The sequence below is a fragment of the Oreochromis niloticus genome, unplaced genomic scaffold (assembly GCF_001858045.2).
Source record: "Oreochromis niloticus isolate F11D_XX unplaced genomic scaffold, O_niloticus_UMD_NMBU tig00007864_pilon, whole genome shotgun sequence".
Taxonomy (NCBI): domain Eukaryota; kingdom Metazoa; phylum Chordata; class Actinopteri; order Cichliformes; family Cichlidae; genus Oreochromis; species Oreochromis niloticus.
This window is the reverse complement of record NW_020328812.1, coordinates 108,352-130,688: the sequence shown is the minus strand read 5'-3', so window position 1 is coordinate 130,688 and position 22,337 is coordinate 108,352. Positions and strand designations below refer to the sequence as shown.

The 22,337-nt window shown below is 43.3% G+C and overlaps 4 long non-coding RNA genes across 5 annotated transcripts; 3 read left to right on the top strand and 1 right to left on the bottom strand.

Annotated features, from left to right (window-relative positions):
• Window positions 1–348: 348 nt before the first annotated feature.
• Window positions 349–1,125, top strand: LOC109199594 (uncharacterized). The gene is made up of 2 exons (XR_002059913.2): window positions 349–576; window positions 676–1,125. It is a non-coding gene; the product is annotated as an uncharacterized LOC109199594 (long non-coding RNA).
• Window positions 1,098–22,052, bottom strand: LOC102080404 (uncharacterized). The gene is made up of 4 exons (XR_267241.4): window positions 22,013–22,052; window positions 21,827–21,928; window positions 21,432–21,548; window positions 1,098–1,597 (listed from the first exon to the last, which is right to left on the bottom strand). It is a non-coding gene; the product is annotated as an uncharacterized LOC102080404 (long non-coding RNA).
• On the top strand, window positions 5,756–8,767 carry LOC109199592 (uncharacterized). Its single transcript, XR_002059911.2, has 3 exons — window positions 5,756–5,883; window positions 8,308–8,376; window positions 8,709–8,767. It is a non-coding gene; the product is annotated as an uncharacterized LOC109199592 (long non-coding RNA).
• On the top strand, window positions 8,772–13,757 carry LOC109199593 (uncharacterized). 2 transcript variants are annotated; one of them, XR_003218396.1, is made up of 3 exons: window positions 8,772–8,835; window positions 8,920–9,021; window positions 13,470–13,757. It is a non-coding gene; the product is annotated as an uncharacterized LOC109199593 (long non-coding RNA). The 2 variants fall into 2 exon arrangements; XR_002059912.2 differs by having other exon boundaries at window positions 13,452–13,503.
• Window positions 22,053–22,337: the final 285 nt, after the last annotated feature.

Here is a 22,337-nt window from a genome sequence, read left to right as displayed (position 1 = left end):
ATGATCACGCTTCAGAAGCTTTGCAATTTTAAGACTGCTGCATCCCTCTGCAAGATATCTCACTATTTTTGACTTTTCTGAGCCTGTCAAGTCCTTCTTTTGACCCATTTTGCCACAGGAAAGGAAGTTGCCTAATAATTCTGCACACCTGATATAGGGTGTTGATGTCATTAGACCACACCCCTTCTCATTACAGAGATGCACATCACCTAATATGCTTAATTGGTAGTAGGCTTTCGAGCCTATACAGCTTGGAGTAAGACAACATGCATGAAGAGGATGATGTGGACAAAATACTCATTTGCCTAATAATTCTGCACTCCCTGTATAAACCAATTATTAGTTATTTGTCTATCCTTTGCAGATTTAAAGATGGACTGGAAAGTCTGAATTTTTTAAGTGCACTGCAACAACATTCCAGTGTGCTGGCCCCACTCCTATGCTTCTCTGCCAAGGCCCTGACTGCTTCAGAACTGGAGAGCATGTTCAGACCAGATCTCAGCCCAGCAGGAAGCAACAAGCGGCATAAGGAGGTCCTAACACTTGGCTTTTGGGCAGATTATCTCGATTGTGAAGGTTTGAATGGCCGTTTTTATTTGTTTATAGTTTTATGAAAGGAGAGGTAAGGAAATAAATTTTCTGTAATGTACTACAGTGTTTACTTTCTTCTTTCAGAGAAGGCAACAGCAGTGTGTCTGGAAGATTTGATGATGTTTGCCACAGGGCTGACGGCAGTTCCACCGGCAGGAATGACACCACCACCATGCATCCAGTTTTTAAGTGATTCGCCTTTTCCAGTTGCAAACACCTGTGCAAATACTCTGAAGCTATCCATCTGTGACTCATACAGCATCTTTAAGGCCAACATGGACTTTGGAATTCAAAATGCTCCAGGATTTGGATGTTCTTAAATCAGCAAGGTCATCAAGTTACAGTTACTGAGTTACCCTGTTAGGTTCAGCTGCCGTTGGCACACTACTTAACACATTCATGTGACAAGCAACTTCCATATTGTTAAACATTTAGTTGTTTTAGTTGTTTTTTCTGAATATTGTGTATGTTGGAAAAGTGACAGAAATGCTGGACACTGTTTGTAAATGGTTTTATTAAAGAAAATTTTAAATGTTTCCTTGTGGTTAAATGTTAATATTTAAATCCATGCCAGTTGCTGTATATTATGAACAATATTATATTCAATTTAGCAAGAGGGAAAGGAAACACTACTAACATTAAAAAATGAAGGAAAAACAGAAGGGCTGGAGCACTCAAGTAAGTCCAAAAGTTTTATTAGGTGCAAAAAAAGGAAAGAAACTAACGTTTCGACACCGTGTGTGTCTTCGTCAGAGTAACTCTGACAAATGTCATTACAAACTGAAGTTCAGTTGGTATCTAAAACCCAGCTATGTCCTTCAGGGCCAAATACAGTTCTGTGGCCGATTCCCTGTCTTGTGGCTGCTGCAGTGTGTTTTGTTGTACAGCCTGTTGTAAATATTCCCCAATGTTTGGATCACCACACAATCCAACCGGTAGCCCCTCCTCGGGAAACACATCCAGTTCCCTCTCCTCAACAGCAAATCCACAGTCTCTTGAACCATATCTGCAAAATGAAAATAGAACAGTGAAGGTAAGTAAGTAAGTAAGTAATTTCTGTCTCTCTTCCACAGCATGTCTTTATCCTGTTTTCCTTCTCTCACCCCAACCGGTCGCAGCAGATGGCCCCGCCCCTCCCTGAGCCTGGTTCTGCTGGAGGTTTTTTCCTGTTAAAAGGGAGTTTTTCCTTCCCACTGTCGCCAAAGTGCTTGCTCATAGGGGGTCAAATGATTGTTGGGTTTTTCTCTGTATTTATTATTGTGCTATCTACTGTACAATATAAAGCGCCTTGAGGCGACTTTTGTTGTGATTTGGCGCTATATAAATAAAATTGAATTGAATTGAATACTTGTGTTTAATGTGTATTAATGATGGAGATCATTAGATAACACCTCACAGACTGATCACCAACCCACTCCAGTGGACATAAGAAAATATGATCTAGTGTCAACATTTAAGGACTGTTCAGCCTGAAACATTTTTATATACAGAAATGTGTCAAATGCTGTTAAATTGTATGATCTGCATTATGTTACACTGAGGAATGACACTCTAGTGTCCTCAGTTGTTGATGTGATACTGAGATATTAACCTGCTCTTTTGAAGCTTTATGAGTAAAGAATTATTGTAAATGAATGAAGACAACAATGATTTTTTTTGGATTAGCTACAGAAACATGAATTTATATCAATCCCTGATACAGCAGCATAACAGAATGACTCATTTCTGATATCGTTATCAGGCTGGAAAATGTTGAACTTAAAGTATTAAATGACCTCCAGAAAAGTCAGACAGTGTTTCCACCGTAAAGTGTTGCAAAGTCTCTCAGCAGAGACCTGGATCTCTAAAGAGAGATGGTGAAACAGCTCAAGGAGAGCTACTGAAAAGGCCGTCTGACGCTTGTCCGGAGACATGGTGGTGATAGAGCTCCATCTTCATCCTCCTCTTTCCAATATATCCACTTGTCAAAGGAAAATTGTTTTTATATAGTGTTATCAGCTACATGAAATGTGCTCTTTTTATGTATCACTAAGCAATCCACATGTCTATGTGACTTTTCACCTAATAACTTGTGTGATGAACTTGTTCAGCTACTAACCGCTTCCTGTTTTCAGAGAACATTCAGATGTAGAGAAGAGAAACTTCAGCTCTTTTACCAGAACATACAGATGCAGAAAAGGGAAAAACCCGCTGCTCTGAGTGACGCTGTTACCTTTGTACACACACACAGACACAGACACACAGACAAGTATAAATAAAGCACGCAGACAGTGATGAGACGCAGGTTGTGCGTCCATGACTGCCCTCGCGAGTAAAGACAACTGCAGTGTTTGTGTTTTCTAACTCAGGGGTCTTAGCTGAAGAACTACGGGGTGATTTAAAGAAATCCCCTGTCACCACTAACCCTCTGTGCACATGTACAAACTGTCTCAGCCTCTCAAACTTTCAAACCTGAGCTGTGCCTGCCATGTACTCATTGCTAATCATTTCCATTTTGGCCAGTCCAAGCGTTTAGCAATAAATAAATAAATACAAAAACACCATTCAAAGATCATTCTTACTTTTTCTACTTATCAGGTCCGACCAATCTGAAATATCTTGGAGAAATGAACAATATATCCTAAACCTGACCTCAGGTCCATGAGGTTAATGCAGTCATTATTAAAATGACATCAGAATAGTTTGGCATTAAGTCATAAATCTATAAGAACAAACCTGTGTTCACAAACATGTTTATCTGTCTTGTGTTTACTGTGTAGTTCTGTGATTCTTTGGTAAATGTAGCTCTGACTCAAGCCAAGCCGTCTCATAGTAGGTTTCCTATAGAGAGACGAGGACTATGGGAAAAAAAAACAACAAATAAAACAAAACAAGCAAAGATAAAATCTATTTTACAGCAATTATGAAAGAAATGTGAAATCCCAACATTTATGAACATAAATAATGATGAGCTACTTACAGTCCACTTCTCTGGATGGTGGAGAGAGGTTTTGTGACCTCGCCTCTGTCAGTGCGCCCCAGGGCAGCTGTGGCTACAATGTAGCTTGCCATTGCCAGTGTGTGAATGTGTGTGTGAATGGGTGAATGACTGAATGTAGTGTAAAGCGCTTTGGGGTCCTTAGGGACTGAGTAAAGCGCTATACAAATGCAGGCCATTTACCATTTGTGTGTCTTCCTAATGCAGGCTTTACAATATACACGAGTTCTGCTGCGTTCATACACGGATGTTCCCCATGTTCTCTGCAAATAATGCAGATGTTTGTGGATGGTACTGAGGATATGACATCCTTCAGTGAATCCCACAGGCTGAGTTCTGCTCTCTTAGCCTTACTGTTTGCTGTCTGTGAACCAAAAGTTTTGCAAGTCACATTATCCATGTTCTCAGCCAGTGGTGTGACTGGTGTGGGGACAGGTGAACCAATCTGACTGAAGCTGGGAGGTGAGCACTTCATTTGTAGATATGAATCTGTAACAGCACCACTGATGGTTTTCACTATTATTTTTTATCTCGTTTGTCCTGAAGCGAACGTCGTGCTTCAGTTTGGCCATGATACTAAGTAGGAGAAGAAAACAAGACAAAAAGACTAAACCTGAAGACTTTTGGTCTGGAAAGCATCAAACTTAAGGAGAAAGCCACTAGTTTAATACAGTACAGTACATGCTTTACTAGCTACAACCAACAGCAGCCATTTTAACATGAAATCATGGAGAAATAAAGAAATAGAAGAACACTACCTTCATTTATGTCATCGGCTAAATCTTTGGTCAAATACAAAGTCATGTCAAAATGGCTAACACGTTAATTTGTTAGCAGGTCCACCCACACATTTACACAGGTTACAGCAATATGAGTCAAATATGAATGTTAACTTTATCCAGCTGACTTCAATATATGACCAAAAACCACAAAGTGGAATGAACGGGTTGGACTATATGATTAACCTTGCTAATTTTTAATTGTGAATTATTAAAAGGCAGCAGGGTGGCACAGTGGTTAACACTGTTGCCGCACAGTAAGAAGGTCCTGAGTTCAATTCCAACATCAGGCCGGGGTCTTTCTGTGTGGAGTTTGCATGTTCTCCCCGTGTTTGCGTGGGTTTCCTCCGGGTACTCCGGTTTCCTCCCACCGTCCAAAGACATGCAGCTTGTGGGGATAGGTTAATTGGATAATCTAAATTGTCACTAGGTGTGAATGGTTGTCTGTCTTTGTGTGTTAGCCCTGCAACAGACTGGTGGCCTGTCCAGGGTGTACCCTGCCTCTCGCCCTATGACAGCTGGGATAGGCTCCAGCGCCCCCCGCGACCCTGAAAAGGATAAGCGGAAGCGAATGGATGGATGGATGGATTATTAAAAGGCCAAGCTAAGTCATTTTAGAAAATACTATTAAAAGGCACGTCAGAGTATAGCTACTTTAAAACAAAAAATAAATCATAATATAAATTACCATAGTCATTTTAAACACAACTAAGATGTTAAATTGTTTAGACACGCCTGTAATGTGATCCTCTAGCCGGATATCGTTAAGGAGCAGCCATGTGTTAAAAAAAAAAGAAAAAAAAAAGATAAAGCTGCTTTTGGTTTTGTCCCAGTTTGTATCAAAGTCTGTCTGTACTGGATCTGGATACATCATCGTCCCTCCAACAGCGACACAGCGATCCGGCTCACCGATTGGTGATAAGGACCTACTGAGCCTGCTAGCAGGTGCAGGAGGGCCAATCTGAGCCACAGTTATGGAGCTGATAACTGCTAATAACGCCCAATGAATGGACTGATAACATCTGAAGGAGGTGTCCAAACATGGCTGCTGCTTAGTTTTCCACCTGTGTTTACGTCCAAAGTTTGACACATCTGTATGTTTCACCTTTGTCTTTCAGTCACAACACCGTTCATCTTCATCTTAACTTCCTCCTTCTGTCATGGTTAAAGTTGATGAATCCTCTGGACATCAAACACTGATGGTGTTATTGGAGCTGAGTGAAGTGTGATGGCTTAATTATCCACGCTGTGACATATGGCAGCTGTCAGAGCAGAACACATGAAGTCAGCAGGTGTGTTTCAATTCAGCCTCTGCTTTCTCTGAAGGTCCATGACATCACAGCAAGGCCACGAAGGCTGTCCAGAATCCCAGGCTCCCACAAACGTGTCCTCCTCCTTTCCGAGGTGCATTTGAACGCACCACGCACTGCTTCGATGCTCCTCTTTGTGAAGTTGTCCTCAAACGCCTCTCTGCGCGTTTCCTTCTTCCTGAACTTGGTGTTTGCTGATCGTTTTCGTACGAAACTCTGTGTGAAGGTAACGTTCTATGTACCTTTCAGGAGGCAATTGAACTATAAGGAAGTATGTTGAGCTTATTGTTGGTGTGTGTGAAGAAATTGTAAGTTTGCTTTGTTTCCTCCATTAACAGTTTGTCTTTAGGAACTTTACTGTTTGTTCGGCTCATGTTTGATTTCTTCACACAACAAACTGTGTGTGTTTGTATTTCTGGTCTCTCCATTAAAGTCAGTGTGTAATGTTTTCCTGGTTAACATCAGCTGTTTGCAGCTTAGTTCCAGCACAAATCTGCCGCTCCATGGTTCATGGTAACGGACTCACAGCTGGACCAACGAGGCCGTTGTTACGGATCAACTGGCGTTTTGGTCAACTGGCGTTGGTCGAACAGATGTGTGGCAGACTTGCGTTTCAGGAGCTGCTACCGACAAACCAGCAAAAAAAAACGCCAAATGTGTCATCTGTGACACTTGTGAGGTTATCTCAAACACACTCCGTCAGTCTTGATGCCGTTGAACAACAAAATGTTTAAAAATGTCGCGAGTTTACCTGCTGATATCCTCATGCGCGACGCGATCGCGAAAACAGCAAACAATTAACACCACGCCGGTGTTGTTCACAGGACAGCAAGAGTAAACGATCGGGAGACTCTTGTCGTCGTTATCGTTCCCCTCGCACGTTTTATTTCTCCGGTTTCAGCGTTTTTGCTTCACAAATAAAGCGTGCAGTTTACTTTGTGCGCACTAACATGGACTCGAGTCAACCAGCGCCACCTCTGGCCAAGTGCCACAGCCTACAGATCAACTTGTGACACACATCTGCACCACGTTTGAATTCGTTTCATGCACAACACATTTGTACCTTTCAATTGTGTGTTTGTGCGTCATGCAAATAAACCTTTGAAAAGAATGAAATGATATCATATATTTATTATTAGCCTACATTTGTACAAAATGCCAAATTATATACACAAAGTCATAAGAATCACCACCCTTGTTCATCATGATATCAATACTTTTGCCCATTAGAAAAATGTCGTGAACAAATATATGACACACTAATATTTCACCAGTATAGTAACATCACATGTCGTTAGCATAGTCTGCCTGTGTCTTTTCTCTGCAAACGAACATTTTAGAGTTGGTCGTTATATACAGTCTGTATAAGTGTGGTCAATCTAATAACGATCCGTAAGGAAATGGCAGTTACGCTGAATGTACAGCAGTTACACAGTGATCAGTAATAAACAGTCTCCAAAACTTGCATATAATCCTCAATTTGGAACCCATCTACTGACTACCACATAGCAGCTGGAGCAGTCTCAAATACAGGTATGTCCACTGCTGCCACCTGTGGCCAAGTGCCATAGCCTACTACTAGATTAACTTGTGACACACATCTGCACCTGCTGCTATGATCACATTGCGTAAAGGCTGAGTGGCTGCACTTACACCTGGTACATCCAAATCTACCCACAAACATGTTGAAAGATGCAATGCCAGCAATGTGGATTGTTAACACTAAAAACAACCAGTAAGCAAAGACAACACGGATCCATTTTTTCTGTTTATTTAGCACCCACAACATTTGTAGTCGCCTTCTGCAGAGGGGAAGTCCACACACACTGTGTGGTACCACTTCCCACAGAAGGTGTAGATTTGGATGCACCAGGTGTAAGTGCAGCCACTCAGCCTTTACGCAATGTGATCATAGCAGCAGGTGCAGATGTGTGTCACAAGTTAATCTAGTAGTAGGCTATGGCACTTGGCCAGAGGTGGCGCTGGTTGACTCGAGTCCATGTTAGTGCACACAAAGTAAACTGCACGCTTTAGTTGTGAAGCAAAAACACTGAAACCGGAGAAATAAAACGTGCGAGGGGAACGATAACGACGACAAGAGTCTCCCGATCGTTTACGCTTGCTGTCCTGTGAACAACACCGGTGTGGTGTTAATTGTTTGCTGTTTTCGCGATCGCGTCGCGCATGAGGATATCAGCAGGTAAACTCGCGACATTTTTAAACATTTTGTTGTTCAACGGCATCAAGACTGACGGAGTGTGTTTGAGATAACTTCACAAGTGTCACAGATGACACATTTGGCGTTTTTTTGCTGGTTTGTTGGTAGCAGCTCCTGAAACGCAAGACTGCCACACATCTGTTCGACCAACGCCAGTTGATCCGTAACACCATCCTGCCCTGAGCTCTGAGTGAGGCTGCTGTACGTGGTAGAGATGTTTCTGTGACAAACAGGAAATATGCTGTGAATATTTGGTGTGTAAATGACAATTCTTGCTCTGTCTTCTGTTGCTTTGCTTTGAAGAGGAAAAAAAAAAAGGTTTTCCGTTAGTCTCGATGTTTGGGGCTCTGTCCCCGGATGTGTGTTTAGTACAAGTTGATAAGGAAATAGAGTATCAGAGAAAATAAAAGCACAGCTTCTATCTGCTCTCAGACTGTAGATGCAGGGGACAGAGAGTAACCATGGCAACAGGGAGACGCTCTGTGTGCCTCTCTTAACCCGGTAAGAGATCTCAGATCATTAAAACCATGAAAAGTAAAAAACACGTCCAGTTCTGAAACCTGCTAATTATCCTGTATGTGTACATGCGTGTGTGACTCTGGTCTATAGGAAAGACACGTTTGTATCTGTGTCACAGATGAAGTTAAAAAACTGAATGTAAATAATCAGTATTTATTCAGATTAGGATGTGTGCATTTTAAAAATAGTTTTAGTGTGGTCAGATTGTTTTGTGTTGTGTGGATTGAAACAGTCCTCAGAAGTTTCACACAAACTTCTGCACACATTTGTAAATGTTAGTCTTAGCATATGAATGATTTGTGTTTCCTCTGCAGGTGAAGGTAGAAAGTGTGTGTGAGCTGAATTGAGCAGCATGGATCAGTGTGAGGACAGAGAGGAGGGAGTCCCTCCCTCTAAAAGCACTCTGTGTGGGGAACATGAGAGCCAGACCAAAGCTCAGAGGTGAGATGACCATCTCTAACTGTCCATGACTCTTCTCCATGTCACAGCTCAGCACTCACATCACTGCTCCATCATTATTCACAGGAACCCACCTGGACCTCCACCCAACTCTGTGTCCTTACAGAGTGACTGCTCTAAAGATCATCCCATTAATTTTAAATCCCAGCAGGCATATGCTGCAGAGAGGTGAGCTGTTAGTAACATGAACTCTTTGATGTCCGTTTGGTTTCTGATTTGAATGAACTGCTTGATGTTGTTTCCTGGTCTCTAAACTGCATCTCAAAGGAAATCACTGAGCGAGGAATTCCTTCATTCTATAAAACATAGCCAACATTTAGTTAAAGGACTAGATGTTAAAATCCCTTATAATGCATTGCGTTAGATGGAGAGACTCTTGAGGGATGGCTGTCAAGAGGAAAAGCAGCCCAGAAACTTTACCAGCGGCACACATTGTTGTGTGCCTCAACTTTTGGTCTTTTACCCAGGCTAATCTGCCATTTTTTCTTCCTTGGTTAGGTTTAGGGATTAGAGATCTGATCTATGTATATATATATAAACACACCCATCTCGCCCCTGCGGGCGGTTTTTATCCTTCAGGCTCGGGTCCTCTACCAGAGGCCTGGGAGCTTGAGGGTCCTGCGCAGTATCTTAGCTGTTCCCAGGACTGCGCTCTTCTGGACAGAGATCTCCGATGTTGTTCCCGGGATCTGCTGGAGCCACTCGCCTAGCTTGGGAGTCACCGCACCTAGTGCTCCGATTACCACGGGGACCACCGTTACCTTCACCCTCCACATCCTCTCGAGCTCTTCTCTGAGCCCTTGGTATTTCTCCAGCTTCTCGTGTTCCTTCTTTCTGATGTTGCTGTCATTCGGAACCGCTACATCAATCACGACGGCTGTCTTCTTCTGTTTGTCCACCACCACTATGTCCGGTTGGTTAGCCACCACCATTTTGTCCGTCTGTATCTGGAAGTCCCACAGGATCTTAGCCCGGTCATTCTCCACCACCCTTGGGGGCGTCTCCCATTTTGACCTCGGAACTTCCAGGCCATACTTGGCACAGATGTTTCTGTATACTATGCCGGCCACTTGGTTATGGCGCTCCATGTATGCCCTGCCTGCTAGCATCTTGCACCCTGCTGTTATGTGCTGGATTGTCTCAGGGGCATCTTTACACAGCCTGCACCTGGGGTCTTGCCTGGTGTGATAGACCCCAGCCTCTATGGATCTTGTGCTCAGTGCTTGTTCCTGTGCTGCCGTGATTAGTGCCTCCGTGCTGTCTTTCAGTCCAGCTTTGTCCAGCCACTGGTAGGATTTCTGGATATCAGCCACCTCCTCTATCTGCCGGTGGTACATACCGTGCAGGGGCCTGTCCTTCCATGATGGTTCCTCGCCTTCCTCCTCTTTCTTGGGTTTCTGCTGCCTGAGGTATTCACAGAGCACGCTGTCAGTTGGGGCCATCTCCATGATGTATTTGTGGATGTTTCTTGTCTCATCATGGACTGTGGTGCTGACACTCACCAGTCCCCGGCCTCCTTCCTTCCGCTTAGCGTACAGCCTCAAGGTGCTGGACTTGGGGTGAAACCCTCCATGCATGATCAGGAGCTTTCTTGTCTTTATGTCAGTGGCTTCTATCTCCTCCTTTGGCCAGCCTATTACCCCAGCAGGGTACCTGATCACGGGCAAGGCGTAGGTGTTGATGGCCCGGATCTTGTTCTTACCGTTCAGCTGACTCCTCAGGACTTGCCTGACCCTCTGCAGGTACTTGGTGGTTGCAGCTTTCCTAGCGGCCTCTTCATGGTTCCCATTCGCCTGCGGGATCCCCAGGTACTTGTAACTGTCCTCTATGTCTGCAGTGTTGCCTTCTGGTAGTTCAATACCCTCAGTTCTGACTACCTTCCCTCTCTTTGTTACCATCCGACTACACTTCTCCAGTCCGAACGACATTCCAATTCCATTGCTGTATAGCCTGGTAGTGTGGATCAGTGAATCGATGTCTCGTTCACTCTTGGCATACAGCTTGATGTCATCCATGTACAGGTGGCTGACAACCACTCCGTTTCATAGTCGGTATCCGTAGCCAGTCTTGTTAATGATCTCACTGAGGCAGTTCAGGGGTATGCAGAACAGCAGTGGGGACAGAGCATCTCCTTGGTAGATCCCGCACTTGATGGTGACTTGTGCTATGGGCTTGGAGTTGGCCTCTAGTGTTGTACGCCACATCCCCATTGAGTTCCTGATGAAGGCTCTTAGGGTCCTGTTGATCTTGTACAATTCTAGGCATTCCAGTATCCAGCTGTGGGGCATTGAGTCATAGGCCTTCTTGTAATCAATCCAGGCTGTGCACAGGTTGGTCAGTCTGGTCGTGCAGTCTCGGTTGACTGTGCTGTCTACCAGTAGCTGGTGTTTTGCGCCTCTGGTATTCTTGCCAATCCCTTTCTGTGCCCTGCTCGTGTATTGACCCATGTGCCCGTTCATCTTAGCCGATATGATGCCTGACAGGAGCTTCCATGTAGTACTGAGGCAGGTTATTGGTCGGTAGTTGGATGGGACCGGTCCCTTCTTGGGGTCCTTGGGGATCAGGACCGTCCGACCTTCGGTTAGCCATTCTGGGTGACTCTCGTTAACTAGCAGCTGGTTCATTTGTGCTGCCAGACGCTCGTGGAGTGCAGTCAGCTTCTTCAGCCAGTAGGCGTGAACCATGTCGGGCCCTGGTGCTGTCCAACTCTTCATACTGGAGACCCTTTCTTGGATGTCTGCCACTGTGTTGGTTACTGGACCCTGTTCAGGGAGGTCGCTATGGTCTGCCCTCAGATCCACTAGCCACTGAGCATTGCCGTTATGGGTTGCGTCCTTCTCCCATATGCTCTTCCAGTATTGCTCCGTCTCCAGCCTTGGTGGTGCTGTTATCTTATTGTTCCCTTGCCACTGAGAGTACACCTTTGCTGGTTCTGTGGAGAACAGCTGGTTTATTCTCCTGCCTTCTATCTCTCTGGTGTACCTCCTCAAGCGGCTGGCCAAGGCTGTGAGTCTTTGCTTGGCAGTTTCCAAGGCCTCAGGTATGGACAGCTTGCTGTATTTCTTATGCACCTTCTTTGTCGCGCCTTTCTGCAACTCCGTTAGTTGGCTAACCTCCCTTCGTGCTTCTTTGATCTTGCCCTCTAGCCTCCTTTTCCATGGAGGGTACTGCCCCTTGTGGCTGTTCAACTTGTAGCCAAGCATCTCACTGATCACTGCTGCCGTATTGTAGATCAGCTTGTTAGTGTCGGTAATCGTGGTTGTAGGTATCATCCGTAGTGCTGCATTAACATCATCTAGCAGACCTTCTGAGGGTACTTCACTTAATCTTGGTAACCGGCTACGGGGGATCCAGGTTTCAAGCTTGGCCATGATCCTATCTTTCAGGTCAGTTCCTCTCGCACTCAACGATCCTTCTCCTATCGCACTTGGGGCTATGTACCCAATCTCGGGTGGGGGTGATGATATCTCCCCCCTGACCTGGCGTCCTGACTCCTCCTTGCCGTAGCATTTATGTTGTACCTCGTCAATCTCTAGCTGTGAGAGCAGTCCCTTCTTTCGAATGTTGGAACACTGAGTTACTAGTTGTTTCGCCGTCATTGTGGATGTTGGGTATCGAAGAATCCATAGGTCCCTTATCCTACTCATGTAACCCCTTCCGCAAGGGTTACTTGCGTAGTAGCATTCCAACAAAACCCTGTTTTCGTCTCTTGCCCACCGATGCCTTCTTGTTCCAGTAGCCCACTTGTCGTCAGGGTGCCCTGGTTCCTCAACACCTGACACGGACCTTGTTGATCCGGGCGACGTCCGAGCCGGCATGCCTTCATATTTATCTGTCTCGCTCACGTCTGCGGTAGGCTCGCTTAGCATAGGGGGTTGTCAGGAAGAGGAAGATATTTTTGTGGCTATTTTTATAATCATCATTACCATTTCATTATTAAGAGTGATGTTGCATTCAGATGCATTCAGATGTTCAAATATATTGGTATTATATTAGTCTTTATTACAGGTCCAAGAAGAACCACTTTAAACTGTTGAGTTGAATCTATAATTTTAAAGGCTTTTGAATGTTTTTATATTCTTATACTGAAGTCTTCAGTGGGTGAGAAACTGAGCTGCAGGGACAGGAAATACTCTGTGCCAAAATGAGACAGGAAATACTTCTGCAAGGCATGCTTCTGCAGAAGTGAAACTGAAAGCCGAGTCTAAGTGCAAGTTAAGAGTAGGGTGTGTTATTATGCATTTATTTTTGATTAAGCTTTAAGTAGTTGTATTAGATCGAAACATTTGTTTTATACATTTTATACATTTCACATATAAGTCAAGATAGGCACACACAGGATGGCCTTAGCCTGGTTGCCTAAGTTGAGGTCAACTAAGGTTCAGAGAGCACATGCAGTGTGCACGCACAGACAGACGAGACATACACACACAGAGTTTCAGTTGTGCTGGCCTTCTGTCTAGTGGAAAGGTTACAAGGTCTAGCTGGGGAGCTGAGAGGTGAAACAAAGGGCAGCAGAAGCTGACACATACACATACATATAAGTAGACTCATTTATATAGGTAAGAGTTTAATCATGTTTTGCTATGGCTGCAAAGTCGGGGCGTACATGTTAGTCTGTTCCAGGAAGTACACCAGATGTCCCAAAGATAAGCGACAGCGAAGGCGAGCTGAGGGGAAGCACCTGGGTTCGAGCCGAAGACGATGACTGTGTTCAAAGTTAACTGAACGTGTGTGGTTTTGCATTGACGTATGCTGTATTAAATCTGCCTAGCAACAGAAGAGGGGGCGGTACAATTCTCACCTCTATAAAGTCTTTGTTTTGACTTTTGTAAGACAGTTCAATACTGATTGGGTTGTTGAACTCACACATGTGTAATTCATTAAAATGCTGTCTAATTGCACCCGGCTGGATCTGTGGTTATTTTTGGATTCCTCCTCAACATTTTGAACCTTAACAGGGTCTAGCCTTAGGACCCTTACTGGATACAGACGCCCCAGGCAGGAATCGAACTTGCATATATATAGGCAAGGATCTTGTCACTGAAGTGGACGCGCAACGAGATATCATAGCGTGGCTCAAGCACGTTCATCACAGTTTAAACCCCTTATTTTGCACAACAGACGAAGGCCTCCCGTCTGCAGCTATACACCCCATTAGCTTTTGTAATAGCTTTAGCCCGGTCGGACTGAGCAGCAAAGGGCTGCTTAAATGCCGCAAACTCCTCTGCTCCGCTACTTGGACCGCTAGCGTTGACCATAACTACCGCTTGACAGACTGACCGCGCGCACCATACACATACTATTTTTTTCTTTTTCGAATCTTCGGATCACGTGCGTACCGAACCGTGGAGTGGGATCGGTTCGGATTTCGGATCAACCATGATCCGTTGCACCACTATTCAATATTGATACAAGTATCGTTGCACCCCTAATATATCTGTGAAGGTTCTCAGTCATCCAGGTCATCGTAGTCAAAGGAGTTTGCAAAGAAAACTCATCCGAGAAGCTTCTTCAGTTCAGAACTGAAGAAGCTTCTCGGATGAGAGGTGAAACGTCTTCAAGCAACTTAAAGAAGTCCAGACGCTTTTCTTTGCAAACTCCTTTGACCACCCCTAATATATAAATATATATATGTATATATATGTATGTGTGTATATATATGTATGTGTGTGTATATATATATATATATATATATATATATATATGGCAGCACAAATGAACCAGCTGCTATTTGATGAGAGACACCCAGAAAACGAAGGCTGGACAGTCCTGATCCTCAAGGACCCCAAGAAGGGACCGGTCCCCTCCAACTACCGACCAATGACCTGCCTCAGCACCACATGGAACCTCCTTTCAGGCATCATAGTGGCTAAGATGAACAGGCACTTGGGTCAATACATGAGCAGGGCACAGAAAGGGATGGGCAAGAATACCAGAGGTGCAAAACACCAGCTACTGGTAGACAGAACAGTCAGCCGAGACTGCACGACCAGACTGACCAACCTGTGCACTGCCTGGATTGATTACAAGAAGGCCTATGACTCAAAACCCCACACCTGGATCCTGGAATGCCTAGAACTATATAAGATCAACAGGGCCCTGAGAGCCTTCATCAGGAACTCAATGGGGATGTGGCGGACAACACTGGAGGCCAACCTCAAGCCCATAGCACAAGTCACCATCAAGTGCGGGATCTACCAAGGAGATGCTCTGTCCCCACTGCTGTTCTGCATAGGCCTTAACCCCAATAAAAGAATATGACTTTAAGGACTTAACAACCTTAGTTCAGTTATAATACACCAACATCTGTTATATTTTGGCACTAAGGGAACACTGAATGACCTGGTGGTTTTTGTCCATAAAACTACTCATCTAAGATTACCACAAAGTGTCAAGGCTCTGTGTGCCGGCAGGTGGGGATAAGGATCCAAATGCTGGAATCGAAAACAGAATGCAACTCAAAACCTCAGCTTTATTGCTGGCATGAAAAACGAAACATGAAGAGAACACTGTATACAGAGGCCAAAAACACACAGGCATAATCTGAGGGTACGATGCAACACTGAGCACAGGAAAAAACAGCTAATATACACAGGGTGTTAACCAGGGAATGGGCAACAGGAGGGAGACCGAGCTGGGAGAAATTGGACTAACGAGACAGGGGAGCAGTAGAACTGAACACACTCACATGAGACACAGACTTTCACAATAAAACAGGAAACAAGAAACCACTAAACAAATACAAAAAATAGAGTCATGACAATAAAAGAATATGACTTTAAGGACTTAACAACCTTAGTTCAGTTATAGTACACCAACATCTCTGATACATTAGCACTAAGGGAACACTGAATGACCTGGTTTTTTGGCCATAAAACTACTCCTCTAAGATTACCACAAAGTAAAAGATCTCTCAGCAAAATTATACAACATTTAGGCACACTATTGCCCCGATCAAATCAGTGAGCTGGGATTTTTTATTCTAAACAGGAACTACTGTTACAGGAACAGACATGGACTGCTGGTATCCCACAACAACTCAATGTCCACTATTTGAAGGAGCCAAACACATGCATTCTCGTCTCTTTAATCTATAGCACCAAAACATCAGTCAGTCACCTGTGACCTCGCCTCTTCACCTCCATCCGAGCTACAACATGGCAGAGCTGCCTCTGTCAGCTGATAAATAACAGTGAGACATTCCAAATACATGCAGTCACACATGTGCTTCAAATACAGAAATGAACCACCAAGTCTGTCCAAGTCACCAAGTCAACTCTCTGAGCTTTGTGTTGGTTCTTCTGTCACCTGACAAATAGGACATACATGACAATAAGAATAAAATGTGTAGCTGCTTCGGTGTTTCTGTCACTTTGTGCAGATCTTGACTCATCAGTAATGTTTGTAGGATGAGTGCATTTTTAAAACAATTTGTGCAAACTGGACTACAAGGTGGAATATTTGCAACATCATGACTACCCCATGATATTTGTCTCAAAAATGTACCCAATGAATATGTCAGTACCATTAGGATGAAATTATTGTGTCACCAACATTTTAACGTTATTCTAACATTATTTAACGTTAGACACATAATTTTACATATAATTTTAACAGCATCTGTAAACTAATATCCTGGCTTGCTCGATGCTGCCGTTTTCTCTGACAGTTTCAATCAAAATTAGAAATGCTGCTCTTAGACTGAGATAACTAATAGTGCTGTCTGTTGTGCAGTTAGTTTCCAAAACACGTACAATTAATGACTGATGTGGGCCAATGCCTAGCATAGCCTGTAACTTTATTATGACGGACACATTTTATGAGTTAACTTAGCTTTAAGTGACTTACAGGTTTCTTTGAAAAATACTTTCTTATATCCAGGTTCCTTCTTTTTGCTGCCATCCTCCTCTCCTCCTTGCAGGTCCTCACAGCGCAGGCTTGCCGCTGCTAACACTAAACAGAGCTCCGTGAAAGGCTCAGCCAATCACATTGGCCATATTTGGCACATGAGGTAGGACTCCAGTAGAGAACGTAACTGTTTCTGCACCGCTGGGTGAATGAGACATTGACAGACCGTTTTTTTTTCTTTCTCTCAGGTTTGTTTTTCTTTACTTGAAGAGATCGAATTATTGGTGGGGACAATTCAATAACCGCTGGATATTGGTGGGGACATTTCCCTTCCATCCATGCCAAATCTACGCCCTTGGTTAACGCCATAACTCTGCAAATCTCCGTTAACGAGTTCCCGGTAGTGATGTGCGATACCACTGATTTCCTTTCCGATCCGATACCAAGTAATATTCAGGGTAGTATCGACGATACTGATCCGATACCGATACTTTGTACAAAAACTCATTTTATTTATTGTATCTCAAATTATAGCGTCATAATGATTACAGGACATCAGATTACTTGTTCTTATCACTTAATAATGCAGAGTTTATCATATAGAAATAAAAAAAACTGTAGTTGTGTGCTATTTGAACACCTTGCCTGCCTGCAGCACTAAAGGACTCCGTGAGAGACGTCTGTCTCGCCCTAGCAGCACCTGTCCCTCTCCTCCTCTTCAGTTTGCCTCAACATATGCTCATCATATTCTGTGATATGATTTACTCTGAGGTGTTTGACAAGGTTAGTCATGTTGCCACAACGATACATGCCAACCCTCCCGATTTTTCCGGGAGAATCACGAATTTCAGTGCCCCTCCCGAAAATCTCCCGGAGCCACCATTCTCCCGAATTTCTCCTGATTTTCCACCCGGACAACAAAATTGAAAAACCATATGGCAGAATTCATAGCACGGCCCAGCCAATTCCAGTTTCCAACAATGGCGGCAGATACGTAGTTTTAATATTACTCTTATTTCTCTTTCTGGGTCGCAAAGAAACTTTTAACATATTTTCAGGTGAGAATGTAGCTGTGTAAACTTCAAATATCTGAGCCGATCGACACATCGTCTTCAAACCCCCGCAGTCTTTCACTACTCGGGTTAGACATGATATATAAGTCACTTTGATAACTTAAAAATGTTATTGTTTGGCTTTTTCAGTGTTTTATTTGTTCGTGGGTAAATCGGTTTGGCTAAGATTAAAGTTATTAGATTAGATTAAATTAAATGTAACTTTATTAATCCACACAGCTGAATAAACGTCAAACAGAAAATGATTAAACAGAATGTGGTGGATTTTTGTTTGATATGTATAACTATGTAACTATATACACTATATATCTATGCGCACTGAACATATATATTTTAACTTTCATGTAGAGTCTTAAGCACAAGACATTTTTTGCTTCACCGAGGTTTATTAAGTTGGTACAGTAACAGGGCAGTTAATGTAGGGGGAGAGTTCTCTTGAATAATTTACTTAATAATTAATTAATTTAACATCTTTAACGCAGCACAACCAAAACAGTAACATTGTAATAGAGATCCTGAACACATAACGATAAACTATCATACAAAATACACACACACACACACACACACACACACACACACACACACACACACACACTTTGAACCCACACTGAAGTGTTTTTAAGCATGTAACCTGTGTATTATATGTTATAAGATTGTGCCACTTGCTGTATAAGATTTAATAATTAGGATTAATGTGTGACCTTTGACCATGTTGTGACCTATTGTCAGAGGGTAAAGCAAAGGGTTAACCTATTGGTGTCACTTTGGACCGGGCCCTCAGCCAGCGCCAGGTGTGAACTCTGGCCGCTATCTGACCCCTGCAGCTGTGCTGGGCGTGTGGGAAAGTTACCCAGCAGGAGGGGGCGGCGATACTGGTCCCTATATTAGGGGACCAGAGGACGCCCCCAGGGCTCTTTTCCTCCTGCTGCTGCTACCTGTCCGTCTCCGTGTTGCTCTACTGTCTGTGCTTAAGGCTGTACACCCCAGGGTTTTGCTTTGCTTGCTTTCTGCTTTGTAATTTTCTTGCTAAATGTCTGTATGTATTTTTCCTGCTGTTCATATGATTCAGTGTATTAAACTCTGTTCCAAGAATTCTACTCTTTTACAGAGCATCTTTTTGACTGTCTTGGTTTTAATTGGATTTGGATCTCCACATCGTTGGTGGAAGAAGGTTATCAGAATGGCTTCAAAATTTGCGACCACAAGAAGTGTGAGACGGTTGAGAGTTTACGTCGGTGCCCGGTTATATTTTAGATAGCAAGGAGCAGACAGCACAGTTTCACTGCACCGAGGGAGCTCGTGACGTACTACCTGGCTTTCTTTAGACCGCGAAGGCCGGGTCCTCAGGTGGAAGCAGCCTCTGAATTTGGACATTCCCGCTGTTTCCAGGCCAGACAATAATAACGGTGACATTTAATGTATTTTATCCGATAAATAAACCTTGTAACATGTATTTATCAACCCCCCCCCCCCCCCCCCCACCACACACACACACACACCCTAACAGCCCTTTTGAATATCTCCCTAATTCTGAGGTCTCAAGGTTGGCAAGTATGGCCACAACACCTCACTCTTGGAGTACTTTTTTGCCACATGTATCGCAAACCACGTCTCAGCTGTTTGTGAAGGTAAAATACGTCCGTACATGACTCTAATTATGCTCAGCTATTGTTGTGAGTGCGCACGCCAGCGGCTGCGAGACATTTATACAGCCGTATTAAGCACATAACTATGAAAGGTGGAAGAGGAAGTAGTTCCTTTGAATGTAGACAATCAGAATGTTATAGTTTCATTCCACTGTATTCCTGTTAATGATAAACTACAAATTTACCCTAAATTACTAAAATATCGATATTTTAATGTGAGAATCGATTCTAGAACATAAATGATTGGTATCGGAGGAATCGATATTTCAGGATCGATCCGTACATCAGTTGCCGGTGCGTGGGGCTGGACGAGCTAACTGCGCTAACGCACTAGTTCCCACCAATGTAATTGAGCATTGTGTGGCACATCCGACATACTGTTTTACATCAGGGTCATACTTCACATGAAAACCAAAATAGTTTCAAACGCCAGATCTGAGTGAGGGTGGGGGAGGTTCGGATACCGTTGAGGCAGTTACCATGTTGAAACGAGCTTAGCTTCTGTCTCGCTAGCTTGTGCTGCGCTCAGTGGAACTAACTATTGTCTAACTATTAACTACTAACTATTGTCTCTGTGTGCCTCACTCTCTCTCCTGTCTGTCTCCTGCATCTATTCTCTCTGTTTCTTTGTGTGTGTTTCCTGTTTTATTCTGATAGTCTTGTGTCTCTAAAGGATTTTGTTAAGTTGCGTGTTCTCCCTGTCTTGTTGTACCTGATTAGTTCCAGATGTTGTTTAACCCTTTAAGACCGACCATAGAACCAAGTTCGCCAGAGCTTGTATTATATTTTTACATGCTGTAGTGCCATTTTTGGGAGCATTTCAAGTTGATATACATAAATACAACCATTATAGGCCAAATTTTAATAATATGTATGGATTAAGTGCATAGTAATTACATAAATTGCAAAAAAGTGCAATAAACTACAAAAAAATTGAAAATCGTTTTTGTTTTTTTTAACATATATTTCTAGTTAGAGAAATTTAAGAGGCTTATCCCTCAAAACTGTAAATACAAAAAAGTTGCACAAAATAGTTTCCCACCACAGGAAATTTATTTTGAGTGTCTTCATAGTTTTATTTTTGAAATACACCAATTTTTATATACTGCAGGAAAAACGAAAATAATTAGTATAGTGCAAATTTGCAAAAAAGCAGCATGTGCATCAAAATAAACTATTTCCAGCAGTGCAGTATGAGTCCTAAGCATCCCAGAAACAACACAGAAAGTCATAAAGTCAAAGATAAAGATATAAAACACCAGTACAGGCTCATGAGGCCCTGATGGTAAAAAACTACATTTCCGTGAAAATGACGTCACTTCCGGTTTCGGGCAGGTCATGGCGGACATGCGAAAGTTCGCGCTGATATCTATTCCAACCTAGGAAGTGTTATGAACAGCTGATCGGATCGGCAAAACGTGTTTCTGGAATATTATGTTTTTGTTGCTGCAAGTGCTTTTTATGCAGTTTTTGCATATGTGGAAGGAAACCGTGACCAAGGACAAGCTGATGGCATAACATGTAAGTACAACTCCTCCGGTTTCATATGCAAAAAAAATTATTGCGCTAGCTTACGTGGTTGCAGTGCTACCGGGATTTATAAATAGTTACGCAAAACAGAGCGTGCCCGCTCCGACCAGTTTTAAAGGGTTAACTGAATTTCTCAGAGGAACCAACTTGAGGGATTAATAAAGTTCTCTCTCTCTGTTTCTCATCTTTAGCCTTGTTAGAAACCCAAACACTACAATTAACAAGTGGATTTTCCTATTTTAGCTCAGCCTGCAAACAAAGCAGAACCACTTCCTGCTGAAGAGACAGAGAGCCAAAGGTTTTAAATTAACTCATTGCTGCGGCAAAGAGCAGCACAACAGTGAGACAGATTTTTAGCTTCGGTGTTTTTATTCTCCACTAAGTCATTGCTTCTGTCTCTAATTACCTAACATAAACTAATCTGTGTCTATTAGCAACGAACCAACTCAAAGCGTTCATGTTACTAACAGCTCACCTCTCTGCAGCAGACACAGGCTGGACTTTAAAATTGATGGGTTCATATTTAGACCAGTTGCTCTTTAAGGACACACAGCTTGGTCCAGGTTCAGGTCCAGCAGGTCTCCCATGGATCCTGTCAGAGAAGAAAAATGTGTTTCAAGCATGAGCAGAGGGAAACTCCGAACTACTGTTTTACAGTGTAAAAACAGAGGGCCACCCAGAGGTCATTTATACTGCGCAGGACTATTGATGGTCCCACTGTGAGCAGCAGGAGTTTAAATGTTGGACATGTTTTATAGAATAAAGGAATAAAGGTTCAGTGACTTCCTTTGAGATGCAGTTTAGAGACAAGAAAACAACATCAAACAGTTCATTTCAATTAGATAAACTGACATCAAACTAACAGCTCACCTCTCTGCAGCAGACACCTGATGGACTTTAAAATCAATGTTATGACCTTTAGAGCTGTCACTCTTACAGGACACAGAGCTGGGTGGAGGTCCAGGCTGGTTCCTGTGAATAATGATGGAGCAGTGATGTGAGTGCTGAGCTGTGACATGGAGAAGAGTCATGGACAGTTAGAGATGGTCATCTCACCTCTGAGCTTTGGTCTGGCTCTCATGTTCCCCACACAGAGTGCTTTTAGAGGGAGGGACTCCCTCCTCTCTGTCCTCACACTGATCCATGCTGCTCAATTCAGTTCACACACACTTTCTACCTTCACCTGCAGAGGAAACACAAATCATTCATGTGCACATCGACTGAGAGCTGCAGAGGTCGTGTCTGATGTGTTGGACTAACAGCCATCTGAGACACAGCTTTCATCAGTTCACTACAAAAAGTGTCACAGAGCCGAGTTCAGCCTCCAAATCCTCCATTACTGTAGTCCTGCAAAGCAGCAGGTCAAACATGGCCGCAGAGA